At 46.4% G+C, this 16,005-nt stretch overlaps 1 long non-coding RNA gene across 1 annotated transcript; it reads right to left on the bottom strand.

Annotated features, from left to right (window-relative positions):
* Positions 1-6,998: 6,998 nt before the first annotated feature.
* LOC125401209 (uncharacterized) lies at positions 6,999-9,296 on the bottom strand. Its single transcript, XR_007232257.3, has 2 exons — positions 8,824-9,296; positions 6,999-7,186 (listed from the first exon to the last, which is right to left on the bottom strand). It is a non-coding gene; the product is annotated as an uncharacterized LOC125401209 (long non-coding RNA).
* Between the last annotated feature and the right edge of the window lie 6,709 nt (positions 9,297-16,005).

The following is a 16,005-nucleotide window of genomic DNA, read 5'->3' as shown; positions in this document are numbered from 1 at the left end:
TATTTCTGTGCCAGAACCATGACATCCCTTTTAAGAACTGGATAGTTCTTATCCAGTTTTTCCCTGATCACGAGCTCTTTTTGTATCCCCGCAGGCCTGATGATCAATAACACAATCTAGCACTTGACACATGGGGTGCGACTGTAATGTCACACAAAGATGCGAGCACAGATACCAGAGCTGGGGCAGCCAACATGTTCCATTCGCTGCATTCACAAGCAGGAGTTAGACCCCAAGAGCGCTGCCATCTCTTCAAGAGTCCTTCAAATACCTCCATGCCCTCACTGACTACTAACACCGACGGGGAAGTGCCACATTGTCACCGGGTTTGGCTTGGAACGGTTTTGCCCATAAAGTAGATCCCCTTCCCCTTCATATCTGTCATCCCTGAGTGCTTTTCTTTCCCCTTCATCCCTTCTTTGCACCGGGGAATGCGAGGCACTTAGCCGGGGAAACTGCTCTTGCAGTTGCTGTGAGATTAAAGCTTCCATCATCATTGTCTTCATAACTAGACAGGGAAGAAAATAAGGAAGTAAGCTCCAGTGTAGCTCCTGTTGGCTCAGGCTTCGCCAGTCCCTGCATGCAAATATAACCCGAGTCTACAGGCTTTGCCCTGCTCACACAGGTAGGCGCTTAGGTTTTTCACACAGAGCCCCACAAGGACCACTTAGACTGTCCCCTTCAGCTCTCCCCTATCAAGATCTGTTGCTTTGCAGTCACCATGATGCCTACAGTCTGTGCCTTCTTGCTTTTTGGTTTATTTTCAGAACTTTCATCTAATGTAGAAGAAAGCAATATTATTCATTATACTAGTTTAGGCTTCTCATACTGTTTCCCTAAAGATTCTAGAAGACATTTTGACAATGGAGGGAACTCTGTGACAGGTTACCCTCCTGTCTGCAGAATGACTCACAGCAGGGAATGTTTTGTTTTCCAAACTGACCTGCCCCAAACAGAAAGGGTCTCAATGACTCACCGAGCCTGCAGAGCTAGGACACAGCAAGACCAGCAGGCTGCAGAGGGACTGAGGCTACAGGTCCTCCTCCAGCTCAGTGCCCTACTTCATTTCTGTTGCTGTAATGAACTATTCTGGTGGTGAGGTTGTTTGGTCAACATGACACAGTTCTCTGGGAAGAGGAACCTCAGGAGAAAAAATTCTCACATCAGATGGTCTGTAGGCAAGCCTGTGGGGCATTTTCTTGATTAATGATTGGTGTGGGAGGGCCAGGACCATGGGAGAGAGGATAGAGAGGGTTAGGGCTGTCCCTGAGCAGGTGGTCCTGAGTGGAATAAGAAAGCAGGCTGAGCAATCCACGAGGAACAAGACAGCCTCCTCCGTGGCGTCTGTTTCAGTTCCTGTCTTCAGGTTCCTGCCTGCAGGTTCTTGCATTGGGCTCCTGCCCTGACTTCCCTCAGTGACAGAGTATGACCTGAGAGTTGTGTATTAAATAATTCCTTTCCTCTCCAAGTTGCTTTTGGTCATGCAATAGAAACCCTGACTCAGGAGCAACTCAGCAGGGAAAGGCTAATTTTATCTTACAGCTCCAAGCTACCGGCCATCACTGTGGGGAAGCGAGCGTGGCAGGGGTGTGAAGCAGCTGGACACAGCACATCCACAGTCGAGAGCAGAGAAGTGAATACAGACCTGCTCACCAACGTGTGTGCTCGGGCCCTTTCACTGTCAGGGCCTCCTGAGTGGGGCTGCCACAGAGGGCTGGGTCTTCCCAAACCAGTTAGCTTAATTAAGACAATTCCCACAGTCCTACCCACTGGCCAACCTGGTGCGGACAGTCCCTCACTGGAAACCCTCCCCCCAGGTGGTCTGGGTTGCCAGGTTGACAGATCTAGACAACGTAACTGAGCCAGAGACAAAACTGCCTCCTCTTTCCCTTTCCTTTCCTTTCTTCCTGCCTCCTTTCCAGTAGTTTCTCAAAGAGCATACTCTACTTCCCACTTCCGCATTGCAACACCAAAACTCTCTCTTTTTTTCATTTTTTTGTTTGTTTGTTTGTTTGTTTGTTTGAGACAGGGTTTCTCTGTAGCTTTGGAGCCTGACCTGGAACTAGCTCTCTTGTAGACCAGGCTGGCCTTGAACTCTCAGAGATCGCTAGCCTCTGCCTCCCGAGTGCTGGGATTAAAGGCGTGTGCCACCACTGCCCAGCAACACTGAAACTTTTATGAGAGGAGAAAAGAATTAATCTTCTAGTCAGCATCTCTTTGTGATCTCCTGTTTTCCACGTACAGGGGTAGCATCGGGGTGGGTGGGGGTGGCACAGGGTCACATTTTGTTTTCTGGGTCCAAATGTAGGGATATCTGGATCCCCTTATTCTCAAGTCCTTGATAATTACCATATTCCAAAATCCTCCCTGCCCCCCCCCCATTTCTTTTTCTAAAAGCTTAGGGGCCAGCAAGGCGTCTCAGTGGGTAAAGGAACTGGTTACCAAGCCTGAGGTCCTGAGTCGGATCCCCAGGACCCACACAGTGGAGAGAAGCAATCGTCTGTGCCGTCTTCTGACTGTGCGGATGCACGAACACTAAATAAATGTAAGGTTTAAAATGCGTTCTCTAAGAACCTAAGGGCAGCCCTTGTGATCCATCTCTGGGAAGCGGACATCCTTGAAGTCCTACCGTAACCCAGACTTCAACTTCATTTCCTGATTACCTACAGCCATACAGTGGTAAGAACGGCACTAGATACACAGGCAGGGCACAGCAACAGAGCAAAGAAGTAGAAGGAAACAGGAAACCAGACAGGAGGAGACAGATGGTATCAGGAAGAAAAAAAACTTTGATAAAATTCTGCCTGCTTTGTATTTTTGTCTTTTACTTGCCCTCTGTACTTTTTCCTTGAAGCTTCCTGTCAGTTTCAGCAGTTCTGTCTAAGTATATGCTGATTAAACAGTGATTGACGGAGAATTAACCCCTGGTGGATTCCCACTCTTCTCCCCACAGTCCTGGCTTTGCTGGGCTTTGCTGGTCAACCAGGGATAGGAGAGGATCACCAGTGAGATCTCACGTCAGCGACTACTTAGGGACGGCACCCTGTGTTGAGCATCGTGCCAGATGGGGCCTGCGGGGATGGACAAGGTCCACCTCCAAAGAAGCATGCAGTGCGGCACTGGAGAGAACTGGGCGGTGTCACAAACATCAGGAAGGTGAAGTGGAAGGTTCGTGTTGTCCTGGAAGGTCACACGACTTGCTATGAGACCGTAGAGAAGTCTATAGTATGAGCTCAGAGAAGGTTCCAGAGAGGAACTTGAATGCGGGGGGGGGGGGGGGGGGGGGGGGCATGCCGTAATGGAATAGTTCCAGTCTACTAAGGAATGCAGGTAGTAGATGCTTTCAGAATTTGCTTGCATCTTTTCTCCATCCTGTGGCAGTCTCTTCAAACACTGCATACGCTGTCTCTAAAACAGAACTTCTTAGCCAGCACGGCTCATAAGGACTGTGACAGCGGAACTGTGGCCTGGCATGTGCCTGCACGAAAGAGAGATTTTCATTGAACAATGCTTCTGGCAGTATTCTAAAGAAAAGATTAAAGTAGCACGCTGCATGTGAATCATTTCATCCAATTCTGCATGCAAAGCAGATGGCTGCTAAATGTTCCATTCTTGGTATTGTTTGTCTTATAAATGCTAAAGAGGAGCTGAAATGGAGGATTCCATTACACTGAAGGAAACTTTCTCTCCCTATTACATACTTTGGACTAACCAGCGAGCTCCCTGCTCCCTGGAGCTATGCCCTAAGGGCACGCACATTCCAGAGTGATTAGCCTTTCCTCTGTTGCTACTAGCAGCCCTAAAAGCCATGGAAATCAATACATAAAATAATTTATCACTGACAGTTTAACATTTTTCTATCGATCTCTCCTGGAATAGGACTTTGTGTACCCCAAGGAGCTTTATTCTTTTAAGAGACAACTAGGCACCGGAGTTTTGAAATGCTTTGGCAGCAGATTTTTTACGAAAAAAAAAAACAAAAACAAAAAACCAAGAAACCCTAGACAGTTTCAGAGTTTCACTTGAGATGTGCAGGAGGAAATGACACTTGCCTGCCTGAGCCCACAATGTGCCCAGAAGCAGATGCCTGCCTATGCCCACAGTGCACCTCTGTGCCCGGAAGCAGGTGCTCTGTCCCTTGCCATGCATCTGAAGACTACTGTCAGTTTGCAACTTCTGGGAGTCTGGTGGGCTCCTTGTCTCTTTCTCTTATCCGAAAACCATTGTCAACTGGCCACCCAACCTTTGACTGCACATCTTCAAAGAACAGCAAGCTGATGAAGGTTTTACAGGATCCATCTTTCACGTGGGCTTCAGCTGATGATTTGCAAATCTGTCCTGGGAACTCCTTTATAAGCAGGTTCTGGCTCTGAACTGAGGCCAACGGGTCCCAGTTGCTAAATGTTGAGGGACTTTGAACTTACTCTTTTTCCTAATAAGGGCAGGGAGCTACACTTGCAAAGGCCACTTGATGACATGAATTCCTGACTGGATGCCTGGCTCTGTGTTATCCCTTCTGAGTGGATTTGGAAAGTTACACCATGACATTACGCCATGTTTAAGGGGGAAGGATGCCTCGAGGACTGAACTAGAGGAGTGAGAACTCTTCCAGCAGCCATTCTCGCCATTGTTTATGTGTCTCTCAGGGCCATGAAGGGATGGGAAAATGGAGGAGGAGCTGAAACAACGGAAGTTTGTCTGTTTACCCCCACACCTTTCATCCCATACTACAGAGCTCAAAGCATAGGAAGTGCAAATTACAACAGCAAAACTGACACAGAAAAAGTCCATTTCATAGAAGGCAGATGCTGGATGCATTCTACTCAGCCCCCTTATTTTTGTCAGGGAATTTTTACTCCAAGTGACCCCACACACAAGGGATATAGCTGTTCAGCATTGCCCAACAGAACATTATCTCTCGTTGTTCTTTGTGTTCAAAGATACTCTGGCAATGATCTTCCTATTCCTGTCCAAGAGTCTGGCAAGAAGCCCTAAGATGTGACCTAATTTCTAAATAGCTTGTCCTTCTGGTGAGCTAGGATTCTTAAAACTTGCTGCATTTTATGACTCAAACCTATAGGATCTTACAGACAGTGAGGAAAGAGTTGGAAGGGCAACAGAGATTTCTACCTGGATTACTTTGTGTTATTAGATGATTTTTTTTTATTCTTTTGAGGTATAATAGCCTCTGTCTATTATTCAAAAGGATGGGGCAGAAACAAACACATTAGCTTTGCTTTCTAAGAGAAGGGCTCTTGAGAGCCTAGAAGTGGAAAATCATTAGGTGATTTGTGGCTAGCTCTAGGACACATCTTGATATATTTATAGTCGAGCTGGCCTGGAAGGAGTGGGGGAACGTGTATGTGCGGGCCTGTCTGGTCATTCCTTCCATCCTGAGTGGTTCTTGAAAGTCAAAATATAACATTGCATTATGCTTCAAAGGGAAGGGTGCTTCAGAGAAGAGGCATTTACTAACCCCTTGAGGGATGGCTGTGCATCGATCACATGACAGATGGCATTCGACTCTCACAATGTAGGGGTGTTAACAAGAATGTGGGGTCACTGTGGAGCCATGGAGAATCATAGAGCAAGTGGTCGTCAGCTTGGCACAAGAAGGGAGGTACCGGATAGATGATCTCAACCATCAAGAGAGGAAAGGAAATGGAAATGGAAAGTGGAAGTCTTCAATCCTTAAAAGAGGTTCTTGCTCTAATTTATATGCAACACATTGCACAGCTCACCAGCGTCTTGGAACCTTGCCTCGCTGGTGAGTGGGCTCCATGTTCTGTCGTTCTAGTTTATGGTGTGTTAAATGCACACCTCTCTTGAAAAAAAAACATTCCCATGTTATAGAAAGGAAATTTATATAGTTTATACAGCTAATAGAAGGCAAAAGTAGAGTTGAAGCACAGGAGCAGACGAATCGCCTTTCTATTTCTCAGGCTTTATGGCTCCAAAAAGAATGGCTGTTTTATTTCTTCAAAATCATTCGGTGGGAAGGTGACCTCAGAGAGATCTGTTCCTGGCTTTCTTTTCCAAATCTTGACATAATGGCTCTCGATCCTGTCAAAAGACGATACTGTAAACGGTGTCATAATTTAAGGTCTGGGAGTTTTAGCCGGGAGACGCGCAGTGTGGTTCCTCCTCCTTTACCCAGCATTCCTAGGCACAGACTGACAGCTTTCCCGGTAGGGTTCTGGCGTGTCCAGCAGAGTCTGCTCTGTCCGGATCCAGCTGCTAAAAGCAGCAACCACTGAGGGGGTCAGCAACAACTGGGATTTCCATCCCTGGCTCCCAAGCTTTCGATCCTGGGAATCTAGGGAAGCGCTGGGTTGCAGGCTTCCACTCATTTCTTCCCATAAACTTTCCCACACCCACGTGATGTGACAGCGTTCCTCTGTGTCTAGAGCGTTATATTAAAAACTGTCCTACCTGTATGAGCCCTCGACACTGGGTCGCACTTTTGGAGGCAATGTGGAAAGGGCAGTGGTGGCTATCAGTACAGAAGGTTTACCTGTCTGCGGTCTCTCTGCATGCATTCTTTCTTAGGTTTTTGTCTGTTCTGACTTATCTTCTTTTTTATTTTTAATTTGGGGCAGGGCTTCACTATATAGCCCGGGTTAGTGTCAGACTCACCATGTAACCCAGGCTGGCCTTGAACTCATAATTCTCTTGCCTCATTCTCTGAGGCCTAGGGCGGAGGTATAGGATACCACAAGCAAGAAATTTGGAATTTTATGCAGTTCGGGAAAAGGTAGAAAAAGCCTGAATTTTCTCGAGGTAAAAAATGAATGGGTACCCGTAAAACAATGTCAGAAAGTATCAACAGCTGAGATCCATGGTTTAAAGGTTCATGTGGTCCATGCATGTTATTTCCCTCATGGGATCTTCATTTGTGTTAGGACCAAGAGATGCTTTTATTGGTCCACATGTACAGGTGTGTACAAAGGTAGACATGTAGACATAAACAAATGCACACATGAGTAATTGCAAGTACCTTTGTGCTTAACTGTGACTTTTATTCTAATTAATTTACAGATGTAAAGTTGTGAAATTGGGGAAATTCTAAACTGTGGCATCTTAGGACATCAAGGTGTCATCTGCGTTGGGCGGGTAGTCAACTTCAGCGGATTAATCATCATGACTGGAAGCACTGTATTGAAGGGATTACCAGGCTAGCTTAGCTCTGCAAGAAAAAGAGTGGTCATTGATTAGTCATGCCTGGACAGCGAGGAAGCATCGTGAACTCTAAGACCGGGATACTGGCTTCTCAGTGCAATGGAGTCTTCTGCTCTTTTCTTCATACTGGGTTCCACTCCCTACCCCACCCCCATGGAATTACTATGAGTACTTGTGCATTTGCTGTTCTCCAAGAATGTTCATTGCATTGTTCAACTCCTATGTGTTGAATCACAAATGTATCCCATAGTCACTCCTATCTATCTCGTAGTAATCATTTGTTCTAAGCCTGCAGTTTGGTGCTCTGAGAATCAAGTTTATGTCATTCTGCACACCAACAGCCGTCATGGAACTTCTCCTAGATAAAAGCATCATTTCCTCCATGCATTTCTCAGATATTATTGTTTGGGGTCTTGAACCGTCCTAGATGTTAGTTAGCTTTCCCCTAGCTCTTTCTCAAGTATACTAACTGGAAAGGACTGGGGAATTTTAAATAGGATCTGACCAACCAGAGTTAATTGAGATGGTTTGTTTTAGCTTAAGATAAAGTCAATTATCTTAAGAAGCTTCAGTTTGCCCCTGAAACATAATATTTGGTTATTATATGTTAATCTTTCAGTAAATTAGAATGTTAGTTCTTTCCTTTCATGATTTATATTTGAATTAAAAAATATGTTTTGTGTTTGAGTGTTTTGCATGCATGTGTATTTGTATGCCATGTGCCTGGTACTTGTGGAGGCCAGAGGCAGCCCTGGGTCCACTAGAACTGGAGTTACAGAGGGCTGTGAGCAACTATGTGGGTGCCAGGAACTGAACCCAGGCCCTTTGGAAGAGCAGCCAGTGCTCTTAACTACTGAGTTATCTCTCTAACCCTTTACATTTGAATTTTACCTTTTAAAATACAGTGTTAATAATGATTGCCTTTTGTTGGTACCTACGTCACATGTTTTTTTTCTTTAGTATGCATGAAGAACTTACTCTATTTCTATTTTGCAATTGTGAAGCTGAAACCCAGGAATATCCATTGTACTCACACAGCCAGTAAGAGGCAGAGCATAGGAGGAAAGGCGTGCAGTTCCCAAGGCATGCATGTACTGCGTATACGCATGTACAAAGATATACATGTAGTATAAGCAAATCACTCATGAGTAATTGGAAATACCTTTGTATTTAATCCAGTTTCTTATATGTTCATGTCTAGTCTCTTCGACTTTTATAAGCTCAGCTAGGAGATTTTGAATACCAGATTGGTCACAGGGGGCAGGGAGGAGCATGGGGGAAGGCAGAGAGACTTTTTATTTGATTTGATTTTTGGATTGTGATAAAGTTCAGATCTTCATTGGTATTATTTTAAAGGAATAAAGTCTGACCAGTCCTTAGAAAAATTTTTTAAAAGATTTGTTCATTTTGTATGTAAGAGAGTTTTCCTGCATGGATATATGTGTACCATGTGTGTGTCTGGTGCTCTTGGCAGCCAGAAACGGGGGTCAATACCCTGGGACTGGAGTTACCGACGGCTGGAAGCTGTCATGTGTGCGCTGGGAGCTGGATCCGAGTCCTCCTGCAAGGGCAGCAAGCGCCCTTAATGGCTGAGGTGCCGCTTTGGCCTCATCCCTTCCTCACCCCACCTCTGTAAGTTCTTACCGGGTCCCAGCGGCCATTTTATAAACTTCCTCTCTGGTTTCTTGTGTCATATCTGGAATTCTGCTTGGGATTGATGGTAAGCTTGGCTGTAAAGTCTAGAACACACATTACTGGGACATTTGTCTGTGCCCTTTCTCTGACTTTGACCCCACTTGCCATAGGCTGCTCACAGGGGTGCCAATTTGCTCAGCGCTTTGGATGGTTGTGGCGGGGAAGCTAAATGCTTCCATGCTGTAGCCCGCCCTAGTCTCTGGGTTTCCTCTCATAATGTAATTTCATCCATTTCTAGTTTGTAGGTAGGAAGCCGAGGAACTAATGGAATAGATGTACTCAAGAACGTTTCCAGTAATTTCCGTTGAGTCAGTTCTAAAGTGAACTCTTGAGGCAGCAATAACAATAGAAAGTAGTGGCTCTGGTTCTCCCAAAGCCTACCTTGTACACAAAGCAGTAACTTGCATTTACTAACTAACATACATTATCAGGGTTGGAAAAAAGTCTCCATCAGTCAAAATCCAGAAAACCAAAAACAAGTGTTAACACACGGCCAACCCGCTTGCTTATAAACCAGTGTATCTTTAACGGTTTTAAAAACTGATAGCCCATAACACAGAATGATACCAATGTCTCATACCTGTCTCATACCTGTCTTAATACCATGTATTAAGCAGATTGGAGCCTGAACTAACTGAAACACCCGCCTAGTAACATGTGTGAGTTATGAAAATGGCACGGAAGCCCCGGTGATCAGCCCGTCTGTTGTGTTCCTATCTCCTAGAGACAGAGCTTGTCTTGTGAAAGTGCAGTATTTGCACCATGTTGGCTTAGAAGTGGATTGAAAGACTTGCTCCATTCAAGGGTCAGGGTGCGCTGTCACAAATGAGGTGTGGGGTGGAGGGCTTGACTTAGCAACTCTAAGTCCACATTATGCGTGCCTGCTCTTCTTTTAGTCTTCAAAGGCCAGCTCCCTTCTTTCTCCTAACTCTCTCTCAGAAAGGTTATAAAAGTCTTTGAACCCCTAGCAGGATGTCCGACCTTTTGACCCCGACACACCACCTTGTCTTCTACACAATTCAGGCAGCAGATCACTAAGTCAAAATTAAACAAATCAGAACCCACAAGGAAAAAAAAATCAGTTTTAAAAATCTCAAAATGTTCACGATTTTGTGTTGGGCTACTTCATAGTATTAGCATCGGTCAGGTGGCCAATTGCAGGAGCCAGCCCAGTCAAGTGATTTGGGGGAAGGTCATGAATATTCATCAGAGGGTGTGGCCCCGCCTGCCGAGGGTTTCTGGCAGCTGGGAGAAGCGGAAAGGGTTCTTGTTTTGTGACCTTTGCTGACTTCAGATACCCTCCCTGTGGCCCCGTGTAAGAGCTATCTATCCAAGCCTTTCTGAGTTAAAGCCTAGACGTTGTAATTCAAGGGACCTCAAATCTCGTTCCCACCCACCAGCCAGCACACAGGCGTCTCCTCTCCTTGAGTTTGTCCACTTAGAAACAGAAATGTTCTTGTGTGCGTAATTGGAGGCCTTCTCTCCTTTGGTGGCACCTCCCGCTTTGCGAGTCTCCCTTCTCTGTGATTACATCTGCTCCGCACATTTATTTATTTTCGATCACAATACTATGCTGTCTCTATCCCCACCGCACCCTCCCACCCCATCCTTCATTTAGTATAGCTCAGTAATTAAAAGCCAGACATTTGAACTCAGAGCCCTGCTTACACACTTTAGCTCTGCGGATATGGCCCTGTTGCCCCCTTCATTTCTGCTGTACACCTACCTCACAGATTTGGTCTGAGGAGGAAGTGATTCCCCACAGAAATGAATAACTCTGTCCCGCCTGTAGTGAAGTATTTTGTAAGTGCTTGTCTGGGGACTGACCCCAGGGCCTAGGCACTTGGTAGGCAAGGCCTCTACAATCAAGCTATACCCTCGTCTTCCTTCTTATTAATTTATCTTTGACTGGACAGATCTGACCTCAAACCAGGCACGGTCATGGTGGAAATCAGTGGGGGCGCAGCTGAAGGTGGAGTCCCATCAGAAGCCTAAGGGTCAATCAATGGTATCCAGCAAATTAGGGGAAAGGCTTGACCCAGAAAGAAAGCAGAGGCGAATCAGCGTAGGAGCCGGATGGTGCTGCCCTGAGGAAATGTGCAACCCAGGCCTGAGGGGATGGATCACAGCACCACAGGGAGGTTTTCAGGCTGTCTTCAGGCTGTTCCCAGATCCCAGTCTGCACTTGACTGATTCTGAAAGGAGTGAGACCCAATCCCAAGCTGGTTCTGAAGGCAAGTTCCTTTCCTGAACCTTATGTTTGCTACAGACCACACTCCCTGCCCTTCTGGCTCCCATCTTGACTATCCTCTGCTCTGCAATGTCACCTGTCCTGCCCAGCCCTTCTAAGTGGGCAGCTGACTTTCTCTTTTCCTTTCTTGTCTCTCCTGACCTGTCCATCCAGCATCTCTCCTCAACACACTTTAACCCCTGAATCCCCGCTGGCCTCCAGGTCACTAACTCTTTACAACTTTATAAGCATGCTAGTTGCTGGTTGCTCAGTCCCTCTTCCTGAACAGGTGAGAACGTTTGCCCTAGTTTCTTTCACAGTTAGCTTGAGACAATGACCAAACTCTTTTTTTAAACAGTTAATTTTAATTTTTATTCCCTCCACAGAAAACACTAGAGAAACTTTGAGCCGAAAATAAATGCGGACTTTCTACAAACAGTACAAAGGGTTTTTGTTTGGGTTTGTAATTTTTTATGCGTGGCAATACATTTTTATTTAAGCAACTTCAGGAGTGATTCCTTCGCTGCTCACCAAGGTCACCTTGGGTGCGCTAAAGCTGAAGTTGACATTTCTCTTCAATCAGCCCCCTTTCACAGGAACACAGGCCCCCCCCCACTGCCCCAGGCTACCCACAGGCTTCTTTTCCCCCCCACTGCTGCCCCAGGCTACCCACAGACACCCCCCCCCCCCGCGCTGCCCCAGGCTACCCAGGCTTCCCCCACCCCAGGTTACCCACAGGCTTCCCCCTCCCTGCTGCTTCAGGCTACCCACAGGCTCCCCCCCCCACTGCTGCCCCAGGCTACCCACAGACATCCCCCCCCCCCCCCCCCCGCTGGCCCAGGCTACCCACAGGCTTCCCTCCCCTCCTCCTGCTGCTTCAGGCTACCCACAGGCTTCCCCTACTGCCCCAGGCTACCCACAGACTTCCTCTACTGCCCCAGGCTACCCACAGACACCCCCCCCCTCCCCTTCCCCCTCCCCCCTCCCAGGCTTCCTGCCATTTTTCCATCTCCACCTGAATCTTGGCCATGCAGATGACAACTTCAGAGCTCATCTGAGGTTGTGGGGCTCTAATCTCTTCAGGATTTCCTTTAGGATGGTTTTCAGAGCAGTGGATCTGCCTGGTTCTCAGCATGGTCTGCCGAGTTCAGATCGCGTCCAGCTTTAACCCGCGGCACACACTAAAACCTAAGGTAGATGTGAACGTAGGGTTCTTCCTCATCGTGTTAACCACCCTGTACTCTCTTCCCACTGACCAAGAAATAGCCCTGTGGGTGAATAAAACCACGTGTGACCATAGGCAGCCCCTTGGGACAACCTTCAACACAGTGACCCAGATTCTCAATGGCAGAGCCGTGGAAAGGGATCAATGCTTCTGGCTCAAGGGGCCTAAGGGAAGGCCCAGCGGGCTTCACGCCCCTTGCCCCATCCTAGAGCATACAGAGCTCTGATCCTGAGATGCAGGACAGAGGTTGACTGAACCCTGGTTTTATAGCAGGGAAACTGGCCAGTTGACAAGTTTTTTTGTTGGGGTTCCTTTTGTAAATTGCTTTCCTTTGTCGTCTCTGCATGGCCCGTCCTGCCCCAACTAATGATCTACATACTATGCTCAAGTCTCTAAAAATTGCCCTCCACCTCCCTACTTTCCTCGGAGTCTCTCCTGTGCTCCCAGAAAACGGTGCTCGGGATTCCCTGTGCACAGATGGAACTCAGCACCGGTTGGGAAAACCATTTCAAGAGGGGGTGTGCAACAGAGAAGACTGTCCTATGTGCACGGCGAGTCTGAGAAAGGGACATCCAGGCAGAGATGGCCAGGATGCATTTGACTACAGAGGAGGGAAACCCGGGAGAAAAGCCAGTGTTAGAAGGAGGCCAAGAATGGCCAGCCTCGAAGAGCAGTGTGGAAGTGTAAGGCAAGATAGGAAAGGAAGATGGCAGAATGGATCTTAGAGCATCACTGAGAAGAAGGCAGAGGAAATCCAGCCCTTTCAAGTTAAACAGCTCTGCAGGGTCTCCCGGAGCCATCCAGGATGCCTCAGGAAATCCAAGAACAACAGCAGGACTAGTTTGTTGATCAACATTTGCAAATGTGAAATTTAATTTAGAAAAAAGAACTTAAACAGGATATTGTGCAACCAGAGCTGTTGCTGTAAGCTGGAAAATATCTTTGAGGGTGGAATTTCTTGCCTTGATTATTGAGAAAACTTCCTTGCAAAAAGTTTAGCTTTGATCATGTCAAAGGAAACCGTAAGTTTGTAAATTCATTTAAAAGTCCACTTTGGCTTTCCTCAACCTGCAGTGGTCTGACTTCTGGCAACCTAAAGGAGTAAGAAAGTTGTAAGGATGTCAGGCTCACTGTGGGCTCAGTTCTCTTTTTAAATCTATAATCATTATGATTTTTTTAAAATATGACTGCCCTTTAGAGGTAATTCTCACATTTACAAAATGGTTTCTCTGTTACCATTATTTTTCAAATAGCACCTGTGCAGCCAGGATGGGTTCAGAGGTTACTGGCTGTAATTCAGACGGTCAGAAGACCTCTGTCTTCGTTAGTGTTCTATTGCTGTAAAAAGACACCATGACCACGGCAACTTGTATAAAGGAAAACATTTAATCGGGGCTGGCTCACAGTTTCAAAGATTTAGTTCCTTATCATCAAGGCAGGAAGCAGGCAGACATGGTGCTGGAGAAGGAGCTGAGAGTTCTACATCTAGATCTGCCAGCAACAAGAAGTGACGGCGGCACACTAGCCAGGCTGAAGTGTCTGAGCCCTCGAAGCCCACTTCCTAGTGACACACTTCCTCCCATAAAGACACACCCACTCCAACAAAGCCATACCTAATAGTGCCACTCCCTCTGAGTCTACGGTGCTGTGAAACAATCCTTCTGTACACTGTGAATATATATGACTCTCATTGGTTAGTCAAGAACTGACTGGCTAGTAGTCGGGCAAGAAGTGTAGGTGGGACAGTCAACTGAGAATTCTGGGAGGAAGAAGGGTGGAGTCAGAGAGTCAGCACTCAGATGGAGAGTAAACAAGACATGCCAGAGAGGTAAATGCCACTAGATGAATTGAAATGAATTAATTTCAACTGGGTGGTGGTGGCATATGCCTTTAATCCCAGCACTCAGGAGGCAGAGGCAGCAGGATCTCTGTGAGTTCAAGGTCAGCCTGGTCCACAAAGAGAATTCCAGGACAGGCACCAAAGCTATACAGAGAAACCCTATCTCAAAAAACAAAAACAAAAAATTAAAGAAAGAAATAGAAATGGGTTAATTTAATTGTAAGAGCTCACTAATTATAAACCTGAGCTATTGGCTGAGCATTTGTAATTAAGTCCCTGAGTGGTTATTTGGGAGTGGGTAATCGGGACAGAAACTTCCTCCACTATTGGGGCTATTTCCATTCAAACCACCACAATCATCGAGGTTTTTTCAACACTGGTACTATCCAAAATCTGCAGTCTCATGAGTCAGAGGTTCAGTTCTCCAAGGATCTCTCACTTGGAAATATAACTCCCTGTGTAATGGGGTCAGTGTGAGAGGGGATACCCCCCAACACTGATACAGATGTTATCAACTCTTAAATTCCCAAACAAAATCCCAGAGCAGCTCACAGGGCTGGTTTACTGTAGATTTGGATTGGAAGAGAATATTCCCTAACTGCATTTTTCAGTAGCCCTGTTACAAATCATTCCTTTGGATACAGACATTGTATAGTAACTTACTTCTCTTCCTAAGGAGGTTTCAGCAAATTTAAGACCATAGCACATCTGGCCTCAATCTTGGGAACCCATTGTGCAAATGTAGTCTATGAGGTTTATGCTATACCATCAGGCAGTGCACAGCCTAGGCGGTGAGGAGGAGCGGGGGCATCCTTTTCTGGGTCAAAGGTGACATGCGCTTGTGTGTGGCTGGAGAGCATTTTCTCATGCTGAAAAACATGCCCTCGTGACCTGCAGCTTGAATGCCCTGCTTATGTTTAGTGATTACCTCAACTTGCTTACCGTGAGTCGGTAGAAACCGTCTGCCGCCTCTGAAGGTCTGCTCTTCTCAGAGGAATATTATGACCGACATTTTGCTGGTCATTTCATCTCCCAAATGCCAATGAGCGACCAGTTCAAATCGCACCTTCTATTTCCACAGACACTACAAAACGATCATTATCGTTTTCATTTCATAGACAAGGAAAATGAGTTTGGGAGCAGTTATATTGCTGAAGGTCTAGACGGTGAGTGTTAAGGTCGGATCTGAAGCCAGCACTTTTGGGCCCTGAGCTCACGCCGTCTCCATGAGAACTTGTCTCTTCTCAATCTTCCGTAGTCATTTACAGGGTCTTACTTCAACCTGAAACCTCCTACCACCTGAGTCAACCTCCAGAGACTGAGAAATTCAATTCAAATTTATTCAGCTTTATAGGAACTGAAGATTCTCTGGGTCCAGACTTCAGATTCCATTTACCTTAGAGTTTTGCTTCTCATCTCTGGTCTCATCAGTGGTGGGCCAGACCAGTGGTGGCTGGTGGCTGTTTGGGTACCATAATGTTACTTACCATGCTGTGTGTCTGGATCTGCAAATAAAAAGGAGGAGTATAAAGTACAGCATGCTCTCCGGAGGGCATGCATGGGCTTAGCTAATTAGATGCTGAACTTCACCTTGGAATGTTGTGCAACTTTCTCTGGGAAGAGACTGTCTCTATTCACTCCAGATAGGGCATCGACAGAGCAAACAAATGATCACACTCAAGCCCAGCTTAATGAACCAGTGAGTTTATTGGGGTTACCTACAGAGCACAGGTGACTCAAAGGCAGCTCCACCATCTCCATTCCTGCTCAGCTTGCTGGCAGCTAGGGCTGGGGATTGGGAGAGAATGTGCTTCCTAGCATCTGCTCGCTACTTCT

This window comes from Myodes glareolus, chromosome 8, assembly GCF_982192425.1.
Source record: "Myodes glareolus chromosome 8, mMyoGla1.1, whole genome shotgun sequence".
NCBI classification, from domain to species: Eukaryota; Metazoa; Chordata; class Mammalia; order Rodentia; family Cricetidae; genus Myodes; species Myodes glareolus.
The sequence above is the reverse complement of the archived record's forward strand: the minus strand, read 5'-3'. Positions and strand labels throughout refer to the sequence as shown.